The 21,106-nt window shown below is 42.6% G+C and overlaps 1 protein-coding gene across 4 annotated transcripts in view; it reads left to right on the top strand.

The window, feature by feature from the left end:
* The window catches only part of GNB4 (G protein subunit beta 4), a 53,358-nt gene that overhangs the window by 15,794 nt on the left and 16,458 nt on the right, over positions 1-21,106 (top strand). The gene's annotated exons all lie outside the window — the stretch shown is intronic.

The following is a 21,106-nucleotide window of genomic DNA, read 5'->3' as shown; positions in this document are numbered from 1 at the left end:
TTTATATTAGACTAATGTATTTACCAGACTTTCTGTCCTGCTAATTTTTGGTGGTTTCTTGAAAGTAGTCAGTCATCCCAATATAGCTTACATAATTTTACATATTCACCTACTACTATTGCTAGTCTACCTTGCTTAATTGCATAGGAATTGTGCCAATTAAACTGAAATGAGGTTTCACAGTTGTAGTGCTTGCTGAGGTACACCTACTAGAGTACACATTTGAACTATTTGATCTTTGGTGTTCTTCTAGGAGAAGAATCTTTTGTTTGTTAGGATTTCTGTTAGAGGAGTGTTTTGATTCTAGGACAGCAGTTAGCCTTATCTCACTGAAGCCTTTGGTTTTTTCAGTTGTTTGGAGTTTATGCACTTTAATATTACGTTGAGCCTTGAAAAAACTAGAACTGCTGTTTGAAGAAGTAATAAGGAAGGAAGGGTTAGAATATACTGCATGTCTGTACTTGGTGCTTTATTACAACTTAATGTCTACTGTATTCATCTATTATTGCACATATCACCTATACCATCTCAAGGTGTTCAATCAGATGCTTGTTTGGGTGTCCATGGGAAGTTCAGCATGGAAATCTGTGGAAGCCAAGTGCATTTTTCATTCTTGTATTCTAGCCCATGTCTAAAATGAATTTCTTTACTAGGGACATTCTTGTAGGCTTAAAGGCAGCACTGTAGAACGAGAACAAAAATAACCTGCAGAGTGTTGTTGCAAGGAAACAGATTGCTTTTTATTCCATAAAGAATAAAGCCTTTGAAGTGGATAGCTAAATTTTGATGCCTTTCTCTTTCATTTAAAGGAATGGAAGTTTTGCTGTTTGATTCCAGTAGCAAGTATCTTGTACCCATTCTGTTTACCTGTGGTGTGCAATAAATTACAGAGTTGACTTGGAGGTAGTCTTGGTGGTTTTGTTCACCATACGTTTCTTAAAAGCAACTACCTGAAAGAGTTCAAATGGGGAAAGGTGATTAGTAGTAATGAAAACTGTGTTGCTTCTATAAGATGATTACTATTTTTGCTGGGAGTCATCTCTAGGAATTGCAGCCATGAGCCACTGCATACATATGTCTATTATGCAGTCCAAGCCCATGGTTCAATGAATATAAAATCTACAGTAGCAGCCAAGAGACTAAAGGCTGTATTCAACTAAGTCCTACTGAGAGTAGACCCATTGAAATTAATGAACCTAAGTTAGTCATTTTCATTAACATCAATGGGTCTACTCAGAGTAGGACTAGCATTGAATACCATCCTAAACTGAACTAGCAAGTCTCTGATCCAGATGCCACCTATGCAATGAGACCACTGGGAGCCTTAGGCAAGCTGCTATCACAGCCTCCAACAGCAATATTTGGATAATACTGGCCTATCATAAGACTGTTGTAGAGACTGTTGAAATAAAATCTGGGACTCTGATTGAGGTGTGTGCCTAAAGTCTTCACCACATCAGATAGAATGTTTTGTTCCTTTGAATAGTAGGCTCCCATGCCATAACGCAAACAACTTTTGAAGCTCCTCTCAGATTCCGAACACGCTTGCTATATTAAATGGGGGGGGAGTGCTGTTAAAGAAGCATGCTTCTAAAGCTCCTTGAAGGCATTGCATACAAAGTGGTTTGTCTGACCATTTGTAAAATACTATAGAAGTTCTACCTACTTAGAATTCCCCTCAAAATTGTACAGACTTTTTTTTTTTAAAACAACTTCAAAAACAAATGGATAGCTTGCCTCTTTGGGAGTGCTGCAGAAAATTTCAAAGATGCCCAAGGTTTCCTTATTCACATGTGGGTGGCTTGTTTGTATTGCCCAATACAAGTAGTTTTCTTTTTTACACTGAATTACTCTGTTGCTTGTCTGAGGAGGAAGAGCCCAGGTGTGGTGCTACCATTCAATCTCCTCCTCCTTTCCCATCCAATAATATGGTTGTTACGATTCAGCACTATGAAGGTTATAAGTCTTGGTGTCTGCCCTCCACCTATAGATGATAAAATATCTAATTGTGGCAAAGTCTGTTGGGTTCAAACTCTTGACTAGATAGTTCATTATTATCTTTAGCTGCCTTTGGAGAACTTTGAGTCATGTCGCTGTTTATACCAGCAAGATTTCTCCTTGTCATGTTTTAACTATGATTCATTTGAGTGTGACTTAGCGACCTGGAAATAGAAAGATAAATAGCATCCACTTGTCTCTTTAAGTTTCTAAATGGGTAAAGTCTGTCTTTCAGTGCACTGCCCTTTATAAATGTTAATATCTTGCTTACATTTAGTAAAACATAGTCTGAAAAACAATGGTTTGTATTCAGTGCTAGTTCTACTCAGAGTAGACCCATTGAAAGTAATGAACATGATGTAAGTTAGGCCCATTAATTTCAATGGGACTACTATGAGTAAAACTTACTTGAATACAACTCCATAAGTTTAATTTGCCAATGAAATCTGTGGGGTACTTTTGGATCCATTACTGTTGCTTGAAGTTCAAGCAACCTTGGTGGCATGGAGTGCCTTTCATCAGTTTCAACTGGTGGCCCAGTGTGAGGCGTCCTTCCCTGGCTCACCCTGTCAGGTTCCTACCTGCTCGTGGTTACTGCCTGTCTCTAGGCACCACCAGGGACTCCACCAGTCCGGACCGCTCTCTCTTATGATTTCTCTCCCCGCTCTAGCACAGATCTCAACAGATCCCCCTGCTAGGCAACCACCAGTAACGTCCCAATACTAGTATTCCCAGAGACTCTGAATACTGGTATTGTTATTCTCTTCACTGCTGCCACCATTTGTTACAGTTCCCCTTCAGCCTTGGTCATTACCTTACCCTCCTTTCTGGTCTGTGAAACCCCAGCCAAGGATCAGGCCTTTGGTAAACCAAATTAAGTATTTATTATAGATAACAAAGCTAACAAGATTAACAAGATTTCTTCTTAAGGCACATAAGCATATGGTTTTACTCAATACTAATCCGAACTCCACCTCCCTCCTGGTAAACAACTCTCTAAACCCCACCAAGCAATCCACTCTTTCTCTTCTCCCCCCAGATTCCACAATTCACCACCTCACATTCACCCAGATTTACCTGTCATCCTTTCATTTATACTGTCAGCCATTTTAAACATTCAGCCAATCATCAAGCATTCTATTGCCCATTCACTCCCCCTCCTCTTTCACTACTTACCATGTATACTCTAAACAACCAGCACTTACCATATATACACTAATATATAGGAACATCACATTTTCCCCCCTTTAAACAACGGCAGAGTATTATTCCTGTTCCAGGATTTATACGTCGCGTTAACAAATAAAAGTTTCTATGGGGAAAATGTCTTTCTTTGTTCCTCTGTCTGGTCACGTCACTGCAGTCCCAGCCACTTGCCTGGAAAGTCCATCGGCCAGTACATTGTCCTTGCCTTTGATGAACTGGAAGTCCACTTGATAGTCCTGTAGGGCCCAGGACCACCTCTGCAGCATAGTGTTATGGTTTTTCATAGTCTGCAACCATAACAAGGCCCGATGATCCGTAGTCACTGTGAATCTTCGTCCCCACACGTATGGGCACAACTTGTTCAGTCCCCACACGACCGCTAGGCACTCCTTCTGGACCGACGAATAGTTTTTCTCCCTCGGCGTCAGCTTGCGACTCAGATACGCCACTGGATGTCTGGTGCCTTCTCTCTCCTGCAGCAAGACGACTCCCAGCGCGAGGTCTGACGCATCTGTAGCCACGATGAATGGTTGCTCATAGTCTGGTGCTATTAATATGGGTCCTTGGCACAAGGCTTGCTTCAGCAGATCAAAAGCCTTCTGACATTCATCCGTCCATACCACACGCTCAGAACACTTCTTCTTGGTCAATTCATGCAAGGGGGTTGCTATTTCCCCAAAATTTCTCACAAACTTCCTATAAAATCCAGCCACACCCAGAAATGCCCTTACTTGTTTTTTGGTTAAGGGGATCGGCCACGCTTGTATTGCCTCCACGTTGCTCCATAAGGGGGTGATTTTCCCACTCCCCACCTTATGTCCTAAATAGATTACTTCCTTTAGTCCAAACTGGCATTTCTTAGCTTTTATTGTGAGGCCTGCTTTTCTTAAGGCCTCCAATACTGTTGTCAGGTGTTGGACATGCTCAGGCACCGACTTGCTAAAAATGGCCACGTCATCGATATAGGCCACTGCAAAATCTGACATGCCTCGCAACACACTATTGATTAGCCTCTGAAATGAACTTGGTGAGTTCCTTAGTCCCATGGGTAAGGTCACAAACTCATATAACCCATCTGGTGTACTGAAGGCAGTTTTGGCTCTGGATTGCTCGTCTAGTTCCATTTGCCAAAATCCTTTACAGAGATCTAGTGTAGAGATAATGGTTGCTGCCCCCAATAACTCTAACATTGCGTCTACCCTAGGCATAGGATACGCATCTGGGACAGTAATTTTATTGATTAGCTGATAATCAACGCAAAACCTTGTCGTTCCATCTTTTTTCGGAACCAGGACAATACTTGAGGCCCAGGGACTGATGGATTCCCTGATCACTCCTAATTCCAGCATATCTTCCACCTCCTTTTTGATCTCATTCAAAACTTTCCCATTCGCACGGTACGGAACAGATCTGATTGGGGCATGATCTCCAGTATCAATGGAATGTATAACTATACTGGTTCGGCCAGGTTTGTTGCTAAAGAGATTCCTATAGGTTTTCAAAACTCTCAGAATCTCTTCTTTTACTTCCTCCTCTACCTCCTCTGACCATTCCACTTGATCTACCCCTCCTTTGTCTTTGCTTTCCTGGACCAAATCTGGAAGTTCAGGCCCACTTCCCTCAGGGAATAAGGTAACCTGCAACACCTGTGCATCCCTGGTATGGTAAGGCTTCAACATATTTACATGAACCCCTTTGCTTTTGTTTAATTGGTCTGTGGTGATTACATATGTCACTGTGTCAAGCCTTTCTCTGATGGTATATGGTCCTTCCCAGTTAGCCTGTAATTTGTCATGTTTCCTGGGTATGAACGCCATAACCTTATCTCCCACATTATGCACACGTTCTCTGGCTGTTCTGTCATACCAGTAACTTTGCTTCTGCTGAGCTTGACTCAAATTCTCTTTCACCACTTCCATCATTTGTTTCACTGGTTCACATTCACCCCCTCTCTCAGCAGGCATCCACAGTCCACATAAAATCCCATTCTCACACACAACTTGACTCCTCAGCTTGTCAGCGAAGGGAATCTGTTGGGTCAGGGCTTGTTCCTTTACCTGCTTCAAACTGATATCTTTATGCAGCTCTTCCCTGAATTGCTCTGCTTCTTCCCCAGAGAACACTTGATACAGTTTGTCTTCTTCAGCAGGCCTGCTAGTGGTTGCTATGGTGACCTGAGGCTGGTTAACAGATTCCACCCTGTTTGTTTCAGCCCCCCTTAATATGGCTTCTTTTTCTCTGCCAATTTGCTGTCTGGTCACTACATAGATCTTTCCTTGGGCGCCCATTACATCCCTTCCCAGTATTACTGGTTCTTGTTGCTGGGCATTAATGCCTACTTTATATCGGCCCTCTCGGCCTCTCCAAGTCATTTCCACCAGGGCCACAGGCAAACTTTCTGGTTGACCCCTCACTCCTTGGATAGTCACAGTTTCCTGAGGTAATATTACCTCAGATTTTATTAAATCTGGCCTCAGTAATGTCTGAGCGGCACCAGTATCAAGCAATGCCCAATAATTTGCCCCTTGTACACTCACTTCCTCTCTCAGACTTGAATCAAGGTCTGTTACTTCTGTCCAGTTTATCTGGCAAAACTGAACCTTTTTCGCTGTTTCTAAAGCCTTGGGCTCTGTTTTCACTGCCCTTGTCTGAGCAGGATTACTAATGGGGTTGGCAACGTCACATTGAAAACGTAGGTGCCCCGGTCTACCACATTTGTAGCATAATTTCTCCTCACTTTTAGGGTACACAGATCCACTCTGGGGTGTCCTGTGCCCTTCAGATTTTAATGGAGGACTCACTCGCTGTGGTACCACATCCCTTCTGCCAGCACTATATGGTCTGGGTTTAAACTCTCTTGATGTTTTCCCCACCCAGCCAGTTCTATTGGAGGCGAAGTGATCCGCCATCTCTGCGGCCTCCTGCACAGATGTAGGGGAACGGTCTTTGACCAGGAGCCTTATTTCTGGTGGTAACTGATGGAATAATTGATCCAGTATCATGAGGCTTTTCACCTCTTCTACTGACTGAGCTTTGGCACTACTCATCCACTTTCCAAATATATCCATCAGCTTTGCTCCCAGTTCAACAAAAGACCTCCCTGCTTGGATCTGACAGTTTCTGAATAATTTTCTAAAGTAGTCAGGTCCCAGTCTGAACCTTTTGTATACTGCCTCTTTAAACTCAGCATAGGTGATGGGCTTGTCTGAGGGGAAATATTGGTATACCTCAGCCAATTCCCCTTTAATCAGGTTTGATAAATACTGCATGTATTTATCTTCAGGTAGCCCCCACAACTGAGCTGCTTTTTCAAAGGTGCTGAGGTAAATTTGAGGATCTTGACCAGGCTCATAGACAGCAAAGTCCTTTGGAGTAATTTTTATTTTTGCTCCATCTCTGTCCTTTCTTGTTTCATCAGAATGAAACTTCTCTCTTTCAAATTTTAACTTTTCTACTTGTAATTCGGCATCGAATGCTCGTTGCTTCTCCCTCTCCTCAAACCCCAATCTCATTCTCTCAATTTCCAACTTCTGTTTTTCCTTCTCTGCACCTTCCATCCTCAATCTCTCAGCTTCCAACTCCCGCTGTTTATCTTTCTCTGCACCTTCCATCCTCAACTTCTCTCTCAAGTACTCTATATAAGCGGGATTGCTTAAATATCCTTCTGGGGTCTCTTCTCTGACAGGTTGTTTTTGCTGGGCAGTTGCAAATCCTATAAGTGCTACCCTCAATTCATCTACCCCTTTACCCTCATGAGGTAAATTGAATGTTATGCACTTCTCCACCAGCTCCTCTCTTTTCATTTTTATGTATTCAGCCATGGTGTTTGAGTTCACTCACTCTTTGCCACACACTCTTTGCCAGTCACTCTCACAAGAAATCTTGTTTTGTTATTTCTGTTTGCCACACAACTATTAGGGATTGTCTAGTATTCGTATCTCACTGCTACAGCCAACACCTGTGACGTAGTCTCCTTTGTCACCACGTGTCTTTGGGACTCTCTTTGGTTCGTATCTGGATTCTCTGTTGTTCGTATCCCACCGCTACTGCCACCACATGTGAGATGTCCTTCCCTGGCTCTCCCTGTCAGGTTCCTACCTGCTCGTGGTTACTGCCTGTCACTAGGCACCACCAGGGACTCCACCACTCCGGACCGCTCTCTCTTATGATTTCTCTCCCCGCTCTAGCACAGATCTCAACAGATCCCCCTGCTAGGCAACCACCAGTAACGTCCCAATACTAGTATTCCCAGAGACTCTGAATACTGGTATTGTTATTCTCTTCACCGCTGCCACCATTTGTTACAGTTCCCCTTCAGCCTTGGTCATTACCTTACCCTCCTTTCTGGTCTGTGAAACCCCAGCCAAGGATCAGGCCTTTGGTAAACCAAATTAAGTATTTATTACAGATAACAAAGCTAACAAGATTAACAAGATTTCTTCTTAAGGCACATAAGCATATGGTTTTACTCAATACTAATCCGAACTCCACCTCCCTCCTGGTAAACAACTCTCTAAACCCCACCAAGCAATCCACTCTTTCTCTTCTCCCCCCAGATTCCACAATTCACCACCTCACATTCACCCAGTACTGTCAGCCATTTTAAACATTCAGCCAATCATCAAGCATTCTATTGCCCATTCACTCCCCCTCCTCTTTCACTACTTACCATGTATACTCTAAACAACCAGCACTTACCATATATACACTAATATATAGGAACATCACACCCAGCTGTGCCCCTATCTAGATAGGGACAGCCTAACTTCAGTTGTCTATGCTCTGGCAACCTCTAGGTTGGATTACTTCAGTGTGTTATATGTGGGGCTGTCTCTGAAGATGGTTTGGAAACTGCAGGTGGTGCAGCCAGATTGTTGACCAGGGCAGGACAGTTGTAACATATAACACCAATTCTGGCACAACTGCACTGGCTATCAGTTAGTTTCCAGATTCAATTCAAAGTGGTGGTTTTGACCTATAAAGCCTTATGTGGCTCAGGACCCCAATACTTCAAGGACCGCTTCTCCCCACATGAACCCACCTGGACCCTGCATTCTTCATCTAAGACCCTTCTCCATGTGCCACCTCCAAGGGAGGCTCGGAGGGTGGCAACATAAGAATGGTCCTTTTCAGTCATGGCTCCCTGCTTGTCAAATGGTCTCACTAGGGAGGTACATCTGCCACTTCATTATCTGTTTGTAGCCGCCACGCAGAAACCTTCCTTTTTATACCTGGGCTTTTAGCCCTTCATTTGAAAGTTTTCAGGTATCAGCGGCCTCTTTTAACGCGGCAGATCTTTCAGTCTTAATCTGTACTGGTGTATTTTCAGGTAGTTGTGTTGTTGTTGTTTTTAATGGGTTTGTTTGTTACAACTGTAAGTTGCTTCAGGTTGTTTTGCAAGGAAAGCAACTAAAATATTGTTAATTATAATGGATCACAGTTTGCTTCTTTTTTTTTTTGGATAATAAATTATTGACCCATTGCAGATGTAATGTGCCAGTCTCTTAGTTAGGGGAATAGACTGCAGGCTTGCACTCTTTCCCCCACTTTTGCACAATTTCCCTTCTCCCCTTCGTTTCGCATTATGTCTGGACCAGCACTATCCATTTCTTAAGGAAGCTTCCATGCAATTATGCACACATGATTATTAAAGATGTACTCACCAATTTGGCCGTTAACATTCCCTTGCCCACCGCTCCCTGCTGTATAGCCATAGCTGTTTTGCAAATCCTGATTAAGAGGAGCCGAGTTAGTACTAATAATTATTAGTGTCTGTGTAGGTGTAATGTTAAAGCTGACAAGGGAAGAAGTGAGAAGTTCACTAAGGATGAAGGAGAATTTTGTTTGGTCTGCATTTTTAAATGAATTGACCTAATTTATACCTCAGAGGCTAATATACAGATGAGAACATAATTCTTCTGAATTTTACAATGTTATTCTTGGCTCAAAAATGTGCCAAAGTACAAGAGCAACATATTCTAGGATGAAATGTGTTTAGAAATGTACAAATATGTATTTAAATACAAATGTTTGTAAGGGTTTTTAAAAAATAGTATATTGATGCAAAAAAAAATGGGACAGAAAGGAAAGTTGGACTTACTATAAAGTTTACTTCTGGCCAGTGGAGAGTGGAGCAGACAGGAATGGTTAACTCCTCCTGGAAGCAGAGTCAACACTAGAAAAAAATTAGTTGGTGGCCAGCTGGAAGGGGGAGGGAAACTTCTCCTCATCTTCTGTTTGTGACACAGCTTTAAAAACAGTATTGAGCAGCTGGCCACTGCAACCTACATGAACATGAACATTGAAACTTGAACAGTAGATAGAATACGAAAGAACATTAGCAAATCAGCAGACAGTGCAAGGAGGAGATGTAGGAGGCTCTTACTACACTATCTAGAGGGTGAGTGACTGGAGGTCGCCTGAGGGTTCCCAGAGAGTACCCTTCCCACCCCACAGCCTAGGTTCTGATGCAGGGTGGGGCTGTCTGCTCCACTCTCTGCTGACCAGAAGAATAATTCACGATAAGTCCAACTTTCCCTTCTTGGTCAGTGGAGGAGTGGAGCAGACAGGAATGGAATGTACCTGAGCAGTGACCCCCCCCCCCACATTCTTGGGCGGGAGCGAACCTAGGCCACCACCTTCTGAAGAATCCTTCTGCCAAAGAAGAAAAAACTCTCTGAGAAGAGCAGAAGAACAACTAAACTGATCCCAAATCCCTTATGGGGACCCAGGAGGAATAGGTTGACTCTGTTACTTACTGAAGGCAGAGTCAAGAACTGAAGATGGGGAGAAGGTTCCCTCCCCCTTCTGGCTGGCCACCAACTAATCTTTTTTTTCTAGTGTTGTCTCTGCCTCTAGGAGGAGTTAACCATTCCTGTCTGCTCCACTCCTCTGCTGACTTGAGAATGGATTTACCACTGAGCACATGTGAAACTGACACAGACCTGAAACAGACTGATCTGTCCATCTCTATATCATAGTGGAGAGCAAAAGAATGCATGATCTCACTGCTAACTGTTCATCTCTTGACCAAGATTAAGAGACGTGCAGCATTACATCTGTACTTGGATGTGATTTGTAAAATAACCACTTCTTAAGGAAGTTTCCATGCACTTATGCACACATGATTATTAGGTGCTCACTAGTTTGGCCATTAATACTCCCCTGCCCACCTGACCTATAGCCTTATCTGATTTGACCCTTAAGCTGCTAATACCTGCCTAGTCCATATTGCGTTTCCATTGCAAAACAGGTTCTTGACTCTTCTCCCCCTACATCTTTCCCAGTTGTGAATGCTGTCTGACTTTTAAGCTAATAAGTGGCAGCATTCTGCAGACTTCTTTAAAAAAAAAAAAAACCTTTACTTTCCAGAACGTACCATTCTGCCATTCTAGTTCTAGCACATGGTCTAATAACTATCTTTAAAGTATTTTGCTGCCTTTAATTGCTGGAATGATGAGATGCTTTTTTCTTTTGCCACCTTTTGTAAAGATGATAGAGTTTTCCTGGAAAATTTTCCCCAAAAAACCAACTGCTCAGGATGAGTAGAACTTGAGATGATTGAAATCAACAACAAAATGATCTGTTATTGAAATTTTATTAAATGTTTATCTGAAATAGTTTAACATTTAGATTTGCCAACAGGAATGCAATTTTCCATAAAGTTAGCAATTGCACAAGTTTTGAAGTACTTAAGAATGTGTCAGGTGTGTCTGCGTTTATTACAGCGTAATACACATTTATTCAACTTTTTTGTTACAGTACCTCATAGCTGAATCCTCTTTGCCTCAGTCTATGGAAATATGATTGCAGCAGAAGGTTATACACTTGTGTCTGCATTTATGGCTCTTCCAACCTGGCCACTGCATAGGAATCTGAAACACATAAGCATTTCAAGGACAAGCTGTTGTGTGTCTTGAGCGCACTTGCACAGAAGCCTGTTTATTGTTTATTATGTTTTTAGTTACTGTAAACCGCCCAGAGAGCTTCGGCTATGGGGCGGTATATAAATACAATAAATAAATACAATAAATAAATAAATGTATACAGCAATGAGAGTAACTATACTATAGCTAGGATGGATTTTTTCACATTCTGCCATGTTAAATTGAAACCCTCCATGCCATTCTGCTGCTTCCCATAAGCTCATTTCAAATTGTACAAATTGAGATATTGTACTGCCCTAAAAATTGTAAAAATGCAAACACAATTTGGGTTGGTTTTTCACAGTCCAACCCACTTCCTGTGTAGCTTAAAAGAATTTGGTAACAATATCTCAGAGAAGAGGTCAGGTCTCCTGCTCCCCTAGTGCCCAATTTCTCTGCTTTTAAAAGTTTGATAGAAATATCTGTTGGCTATAGATAAGCAAAAGTCCTTGCGGTTTAAAAACCTATTAGTAAATTATGTTAATAGATCGTGCTATTTGAATGTTTGGAGAATAAATTCCATGGCACCCAGAGTTTGCTTTCAAGTGAGTTTTGTAATAAAGCAACTGAAGGCACACTTGCTTAGAAGTGAGTTGCTATGAAATCAAGTCAGTGCCTCCCAATCTGGACTGTGTTTGGACACTCCAGGAAGCTTCTGTTCAAGTAGGCTTCTCCATTTACTGCAGTGTTCAGTAACTGCTGCTCACCCTCAGGCGAGATCAGTGGAGTGCAGGGAGCTCCAGCCCCCCTCCAGCTGATCGCCCTGCTTTCACCGTATTAGCGGAACGCCGAAAAGTGGGGCACCGAGAAGCAGGGCCCTACTGTAGATGAAAAAGAATTGGCACAGAGTTTTTTACATCAAATTCTTGTAAGTAGGAATAAGTGTCATAATTGCCTCAAGTGACCTTGTTAGGCTTACTGCTAAAGTTTCTTTTTATTTAGGTTCTAGAGAGATGGCAAAACCAAATGCATCAGTGTCTTGAAATTAAAGTTAGATCAAGGTTAGCATTCCGAAGTTGAAGATGAACCTCTTTACGCTGGCCTTTGACACCTCAGATACATATTTTAGGACCCACTGTAATCTGTTCTAATATTGTATTTTGAAATTATTATAACCTGCCATGGAAGCACATGGTGAAGGGTAGGTAAAATAATAATAATACTAATAGAAATCCTTCAAATTAAGTGTTAGCTCTGGCAGCAATAGCTGTTAATTATGGTTGAATAATCAGTGGCACTTAAAAGGCAATAGTTCTATATTTCCTTTTGTGTGCTCTGAGATGTTACAGCTGTGTACTAAATGTCACAGCTGCATGATGATGCATGCTATCTTAATGCTGTCTTTAACATAAGTGCTAGAGTTGTGCTGGTTGAGGAAACCTTTGGGGGCGTTAGAAATGAATCTTGACACTTTTACAGTATGGCTGTATCTCAATGGTACACTGCTCCCTTTCAGCTATGAGACTGGTACTGCTGGATAAATTTCTGCCTAAGAATATTAATTGTTTTGTCAAAGTTCCATGGGAGACAAATGAACAAGTACTTGATAAATGTGATAAACTTCCTTAAAAACTGGAGAATGTTGCATCCAAATTCAAGGCATTTTTAAAGTATTAGTTGTGTGTCCAAAATTGGACACCCAGTCTTAGCTTTTGGACACCCAGTGCACATATGAACACATTACATTTCATCAGTGAACCAAGAACACAAATTCAGATTGCAAGCTGCTGGAACACTGACTATGATATTTTTAGTGAAACCAACTAAAAACAGTACAATAGGGCCCCAGCCATATGGTGGGTTACGTTCCAGACCCCTGCCAAAAAGTGAAACCCGCCGGAAAGTGGGACATAGCGCGCAATCAGCTGTACAGTACAGCTGATCGCATGCTACAGCTGATCGCTGTCGGCTGGAGTTCCCCATGTTACAGCTGGCAGTGCTTGGCCCCTGAACCTCCCCATGCTAATACGGTGCCAGCAGGGTGATCAGCTGTAGTGCAGGGAGCTTCAAGGGCCAAGCGCTGTCAGCTGATTGATTGATTGATTGAAACTTTTTACCCCGCCCTTTTTCCAAACTGGAACTCAGGGCGGCTTACAAATAGAACTACATGTAGTTAAAAACATAGAAAAACATACAATTAAAATACAATTAAACTATGCACAACCTTAAAACCTTAAAAGGCACTTAAAAATCTAAAAACAATTTAAAATAATACAAATAATAATATAAAACAATAAAACAAGCCTTGTAAAGCCCAATCCTAAACACCTATCCCAAAAGCCTGTCGGAATAAAAAAGTCTTTACTTGCCAACGGAAGGTTGGCAAGGAGGGGGCCATTCGTGCCTCCCTAGGAAGGGAGTTCCAGAACCTAGGAGCAGCCACCGAGAAGGCCCTATCTTGCGTCCCCACCAATCGCGCTTGCAAGGGTGTTGGGACTGAGAGAAGGGCCTCGAAGATCTCAGGGCCCGGGCAGGCTCGTATAGGGAGATACGGTCTGACAAATAGCCTGGACCTGGGCAGTATAGGGCTTTAAAGGTCAAAACCAGCACTTTGAATTGTGACTGGAAACAAACCGGCAGCCAGTGGAGCTGTTGTAACAAGGGAGTTGTATGGTCCCTGTAACCAGCCCCTGTTAACACTCTGGCTGCAGCTCTTTGTACCAGTTTAAGTAGTCTAAACGGGATGTAACTAAGGCATGCATCACCATAGTCAAATCAAGCATTTCCAGGAACAGGCGCAGCTGGCGCACTAGTCTTAAATGGGCAAAGGCACTCCTGGCCACGGCCGAGACCTGGGCCTCCAAGTTCAGAGCTGAGTCCAGGAGCACACCCAAACTGCGAACCTGTGTCTTCAGGGGAAGTGTAACCCCATCCAACACAGGTTGAATCCCTATTCCCTGATCTGCCTTTTGACTGACCAGAAGCACCTCTGTCTTGTCTGGATTTAGTTTCAATTTGTTCGCCCTCATCCAGTTCATCACTGATGCCAGGCACTGGTTCAGGACCAGGACAGCTTCCTTGGCTTTAGGTGGAAAGGAGAGATAGAGTTGGGTGTCATCCGCATACTGATGGCACCGAACCCCAAACCCCCGGACAACCTCTCCCAGCGGTTTCATATAGATGTTAAATAACATGGGGGACAAAACCGAACCCTGAGGGACCCCATAGGTCAACGGCCAAGGAGTCGAACAGGAGTCCCCCAGCACCACTTTCTGAGTTCGTCCCTCCAGAAAGGAATGGAGCCATCATAACACGGGGCCCCCAAGTCGCATCCCAGCAAGGCGGTCCAGAAGGATACCATGGTCGATGGTATCGAAAACCGCTGAGAGGTCCAGTAGAACTAACAGGGACACAACTCCCCCTGTCCAGCTCTCTGCGAAGGTCATCCACCAAGGCAACCAAAGCTGTCTCTGTCCCGTAACCAGGCCTGAAACCAGACTGAAATGGATCCAGATAATCCGTTTCATCCAAGAATCTCTGGAGCTGGGCAATCACCACACGCTCTATTACCTTGCCCAAAATTGGAATGTTGGAGACTGGCCGATAATTTCCCATTATGGAGGGATCCAGGGCGGGCTTTTTCAACAAAGGCCGTACAACTGCCTGTTTTAGGCATGATGGAATTCTGCCTTGTTGTAGAGAGGCATTAACTACTCCCCTCACCCACTCGGCCAGTCCCTCTCTGGCACTTTTGATGAGCCAGGAAGGGCAAGGATCCTCCAGCTGATCAGCTGGAGCACGGGGAGCTTCAAGGGCCAAGCGCTGTTGGCTGGAGCGTGGCGACTGGAGCTCCCCGCGCTACAGCTGATCGCCCTGCTGGTGCTGTATTAGCGGAATGCTGAAAAGTGGAGCCCCGCTGTAGAACACAGGGGCACATTGTGCAATAATTCATTATAAACCACCAATCTTTCTGAAAAACTCCATAACAAAATCTCTCTCCCCATACACAGTGATGTTCTTTGTATCTTCGTCCTTTTTTTGGTAAGAATTCTGCTACAGCAGGGCATGAATCATAAGCAGACGTTTTTAATTTTAATTTGCTGTTTAATTCATGTATTTATTGATGAGTGGGCAGACTAATAAGAATTTTGCCAGGTTAGTATCTTGTCTAAATGCATTTGAAAGGCTGTATTCACTCTCTTTTTTTAGTTTGAACCACATTTGTCTCGGCACAAATGTCAGGGCTTGTACACTGAGCTTTGTTTTGCAAACAAGATGGAGAAAGTTATAAGCATTCCTGGCTTTATCTCAAACACTGTATTTCTGACATTTTCAATACTAAGAGCATTTCTTATATACATTTTAAAGATACAATTATAAATGTGAATACAATGATAGAATAATATTTATAGTAAATGCGTAGCGTAGCAAAAGCATATAGAAACATTCCAATATTAATATCAATAATAAATAAAATGAATATATAAGTGCATGGAGATGTTCAGGCATTGATACATATAGGAAATATACAGCAAATATACTTGTAAGTGGTGTCACTGTACCTTTTATTAACTACTGGTTTAATCTCAATATTAGGGTTTACTAAAAATGAGTTGTGTGGCACTTCCATGGCTGTTAATTCCGGCATGTGCTTTTATAGGCATCTACCTCACAAATTCATATGACAAAAAAGACTCTTGTTTACAGAACTAATTTTTTCTACAGCAGATGTAACATAGCTATTCTTCAGGAATCTGTACCTATTGAAGATGCTAGGATGGTCATTCGGGTATTAATCCCACTAGCCATTGTTTTTCAGTAGTTGCAGATGGAACCAAAATCCTTTGATTGTACTGTGAAAATGGGAAGGTTTGACTCCTGAATACTCATGTCTGAACCCAAACTCTTCCATGCCTATCTAAGTGTTTTCATTTAGTTCTTTTGGAGGTAGGGAGGATAAAAATGCATCTCTTTCTTTAAAAAAAGAGAATGTGAATTAAATTGTCTTCGCCTCACCTGCTCCCCAATATTTTTATTTAAAATTAGAGTAGTAATCTGCTGAAATTAAACAGTTTTTGTTTTTTTTAAAGATGGAGGGTTAAGTCCAAAGTTAGGACAATTAAGGGAGCACATGGTAGAGTTTGTGAAATTATGCATGGTGTAGAGAAACTGGATACAGAGAAATGTTTTCTCCCTCTAGTGAGAACACTAGATCATCCAATAACGCTTATTAGCAATAGATTCAGGACAGACAAAAGAAAATATTTTTCAATACATAGTTATCTAGTGCAACTGGGTTGTTGCAAAATATGGTAATGGCTGCTGACTTACATGACCTTTTAAAAGGCATTAGACAAATTCATGGAGAATGGGTCTATCATTATCAACAATAATAGGTAAAAGGAACCTTCATGTTCACATGCCCCTTGGCTAATATTCAGCAGGAAAGAGTTGTTGCCTTCATCCTTTCCCAGAAGCATCTGACTAGACACTATAACAGCATGCTGATTTAGATTAATCCTTTTTCTGATCCATCATGGCTTTAACATCTTCATCCATCAAGGGTGATACAGAAACAGCTTTCTGCATGCAAATAGTCCTTCAGAATGTATTTCTAGGCAATGAAATGTATAATAGAGCATGCATGTGTGAATGAGAGAAAGTGATTTTCTGAGCCACTGCAGTCAGTGCAAGTTTTTTCATTGACTTTCAGTTTTGGCAAGAATTGGCACTGATAAACAAAATGGCCAAATTATAATTCAGGTAAATTATAAACATTAATCTGAAAATAATTGAACTACATCATTGCTTAAAATTGTGATGACTGAAAAAATTACTCTTTAATGGTTGAAGCAAAGAATGAGAAGGCACTGCTCTTTCTCTCTTATGTGGAATTAACTTCTCTTTTCTATTGGATTAGATCAAGGATAAAATCAAAGTTTTGGCCTTGTCAATGGCCTGGTTCACACATCACGTTAAGCTAAACAATGTATGGTTTAATGCAGCAGTGGGAAACCTCTGAGCAGCAGACCTAATATACTCGCCAAGCCCCACGTAACCCGCAAGGCTGGTTTTGGAAGCTATGCCCACCCACCCCTCCACCTGACAACATATATCACACCAGGTGTGGGCAGATAAAGATGCAACTGGTTTGTTGATACCACCAATCAGCTGATAGGTGGCACCTCCAAGCCCTGTGCAAGTCCTGTGTATCTGGCTTTGCAAGCCCAAATGATCAGCTGATTGGCAGAGCTTGCAAATTGCTGTGCACAGGGCTTTGCAACCTCTGACAGTCAACTGATTGCCTGTTTTTTGCAGCCTGTTCTTTTGTTCGCATGCTTTAATTTCAAACTCGGGGGGCAAAAATTATATTACCTGACATCATTGATATCAGGTGTCTGTCAGGTGGGTATCCCTGTTCACCTGTCAGACTTGGCTTGCAGTGAGTGGAGATAAGGATCCAGATAAGCTGACCAGATCTAGTTACCCACTACTAATTTAATGTGAACAAGCAGTGTGCTAGTGCATTCCTGTGGTATTCCTTCCTCACACCATAGATGAAACAAGGCAAAGTCTGGCTTTTCATGCCATATGAATTCAGGCTCGTGGTTTGTTATCTCCAAACCTCGTGGCTTGTTTGGAATTTAAAAAATCACAAGCCTGAGTTTGGACTACATAAGCCAGACTGTTTTTTCTTTAATCCACAGCATGGCAGAAGCAGGGGGGAAATGATGCAGGAACTCTTGAGCAGCAGCATGCAGCAACACACTGCTCATTCACATTAAACCGTAGTCTGTTTAAAACAATGGTTTCATTTGACCTGTAAACCAGGCCATTGACTTGTCTTAAGTCATATCCATACTGCCTGAAGAGAGACTTCACAGAATCAGGTTCTCCTTATAGGTGAGCCTCTTCCATTGGCCTGGTTGGTTTTCAGCTTTCTGTGCTTGGATAGGCCTTTCAATAAGGTGCTTGGAATGGTTCGGGCAACCACGTCTGTTCTGGATCCTTGCCCATCTTGGCTAGTGAAAGCGAGTAGGGCTGGAACCACCGGCTGGGCCAGGGAAGTGGTTAATGCCTCCTTGAGAGAGGGAGTAGTCCCTAGTAGTCTCAAGGGGGCAATAGTGAGACCTCTTTTAAAGAAACCTTCCCTGGACCCAGATAACTTGAACAACTATAGACCGGTGGCGAATGTCCCCTTTTTGGGCAAGGTCTTGGAGCGGGTGGTGGCCAGCCAGCTCCAGGTGCTCTTGGATGAAACCGATTATCTGGATCCATTTCAATCCGGTTTTAGACCCGGTTTTGGCACTGAAACAGCCTTGGTCGCCCTGTATGATGACCTCTGTCGGGAGAGGGACAGGGGGAGTGTGACTCTGTTGGTTCTCCTTGATCTCTCAGCGGCACTTGATACCATCGACCATGGTATCCTTCTGGGGAGACTTGCGGAGATGGGAGTTGGGGGTACTGCTTGGCAGTGGTTCCGCTCCTACTTCGCGGATCATCGCCAGAAGTGCTTGGGGAACATTACTCGACACCCTGGACTCTCCATTGTGGAGTCCCTCAGGGGCCAGTTTTGTCCCCCATGCTTTTTAACATCTACATGCAGCCTCTGGGTGCGGTCATCAGGAGTTTTGGAGTGCATTGCCATCAGTATGCTGATGACACGCAGCTCTATTTCTCCTTTTCATCTTCTTCAGGTGAGTCTGTTGATGTGCTGAACCGTTGTCTGACCGCGATAATGGACTGGATGAGAGCTAATAAACTGAGACTTAATCCAGACAAGACTGAGACACTGTTGGTGAATGCCTTCCCCGCTCAGATGGTGGATGTGCACCCTGTCCTGGATGGGGTTACACTCCCCCTGAAGGAACAGGTTCGTAGTTTGGGGTTTTTTTCCGACCCTTCCTTGTCTCTTGAGGCTCAAGTGGCCTCGGTGGCACAGAATGCGTTTTACCATCTTCACTTGGTAGCCCAACTACGCCCCTATCTGGATGGCGATGACCTTGCCTCAGTTGTCCATGCCCTGGTAACTTCAAGATTGGATTACTGTAATGCACTCTACATAGGGCTGCCTTTGAAGACAGTTCGGAAGCTGCAGCTAGTGCAGAATGCGGCAGCCAGACTATTGACGGGGACCAGTCGGTCGTCGCACATAACTCCTGTTCTGGCTCGCCTGCACTGGCTACCTATTTGCTTCCGGGCGAGATTCAAGGTGCTGGTTATGACCTATAAAGCCTTACATGGCGTGGGACCGCAATACCTGATGGAACGCCTCTCCCGCTATGAACCTACCCGTTCACTACGTTCGACATCGAAGGCCCTCCTCTGGGTTCCAACTCATTGTGAGGCCTGGAGGGTGGCTACTAGATCTAGGGCCTTCTCTGTGGTGGCCCCCGAGTTGTGGAATAGCCTCCCCGAAGAGGTCCACCTGGCGCCTACATTATTATTTTTTCGGCGCCAGGTAAAGACCTTGTTATGCTCCCAGGCATTTTAATCATTTTTAATCATTTTAATCGTATCGTTTGAATCGTGTTACACTAATCCTAATTATCTCCTATTTTGTTTCATTGTACTTTTCTTCTTTTGTATTGTATATGTTTAGTGATTTATTGCTATGATCTATGTATTTTATCTCATGTTGTCAACCGCCCTGAGAGCTATTTTGCTAAGGGCGGTATACAAACCCAATTAAATAAATAATAAATAAATAATATCAAGCCCTTCCCACTGTTGCCTCAGTGATCTCAGGTTACCGAAAGGATGGAGCTATGAGATGGAGCTCAAAGGGACATCAAACTTTGTTTGGAGAAGAGACATAGTTCAGTGGTAGAGCATCTGCTTTGCATGCAGAGGGTCCCAGGCTCAGTCCGTGGCATCAGGCTAGGAATGTACCCAGTCTGGAATCCTGGAGAGCCGCTGCCTGTCAGCTTAGACATTACTGAGCAGGATGGACTAGTGCTCTAAGGCAGATTTCTATATTCCTATATCTAGTCCATCCCCTGCTCATGCAGGAAATCTGCTGCTATAGCACCTCTGATAACTGGATGCTCAGCAGCTTAAGAACCTTTGGTCCTCCACCTTCTGAGGCAGTCTCTTCCAATGTTGAACAGTTTTTACACTTGGAAAGTTATTCCTAATGAGATAATGCTATGAAATTTGCAATAGTTAATATAAGTAGAATTAATGTTATGAAAATTGATGATTTTTGTTCATAATTGTATTTATATATGATACATATAAACAATTATAAATGGTATGGTCTTGATAAAGCACAGGATGAGTATATTCTGCAACTCCACCATCTCTGTCATTTTTTCGGCCCCTACTGAAGACCTTCTTCTTTCACAAGCCTTGTAAGTAGGCACCTTATCCCAGTCTGCGTCTGTGTTGGAATTGCTTTTAAAGATGTTTTAAAGCTGTGTTTAATTTTTTTGTTTTTTTATTTTAAGATGTGTTAGTGCTTTTAGTGTTTTTGTTTGCCACTCTGGGCTCCTTCTGGGAGGAAAGGTGAGAAATAAATTTAACAAATAATAAATAAAAACTCCACAAGATGCAGAAAGCACAGAATGATCTTGGTACGTCCTATATTATCTTAAGTATGTTAATTTTTTTGCTTCCTTTCTTTCCTAGGGACATGTCTGAAATTCAGGGACCTGTATTTTTTGCTATTAGAAGTTATTTGTAGTACAAAAACTTCTTATAGGTTAGGGAAAATACTATACTGAATTCACATCTGCCACACCGTTCAGTGCCAAGGACGATATAGACTTTGAAAGCTTTGTTGATTTTGTTGAAACATTTTAACTGGAACTTTCCCCATTATGCTACAAAACATGGTCTGGTACCCCTTAAACAGGAATTGGGCATGGAAGTATTTCATATTTTTTGCCTTTCAAAAAGCACAAAAATAACTTCTTACTCAGTGTGTGTCATAAGGATGGGCTCCTGCTGGGAGGAAGGGTGGGATATATGTATGTATGTATGTATGTATGTATGTATGTATGTATGTATGTATGATGTATGTATGTATGATGTAT

Source organism: Rhineura floridana, chromosome 7 (genome assembly GCF_030035675.1).
Source record: "Rhineura floridana isolate rRhiFlo1 chromosome 7, rRhiFlo1.hap2, whole genome shotgun sequence".
Taxonomy (NCBI): Eukaryota; Metazoa; Chordata; class Lepidosauria; order Squamata; family Rhineuridae; genus Rhineura; species Rhineura floridana.
Note: the sequence above shows the minus strand (reverse complement) of the source record. Positions and strands in the feature narration are given on the sequence as shown.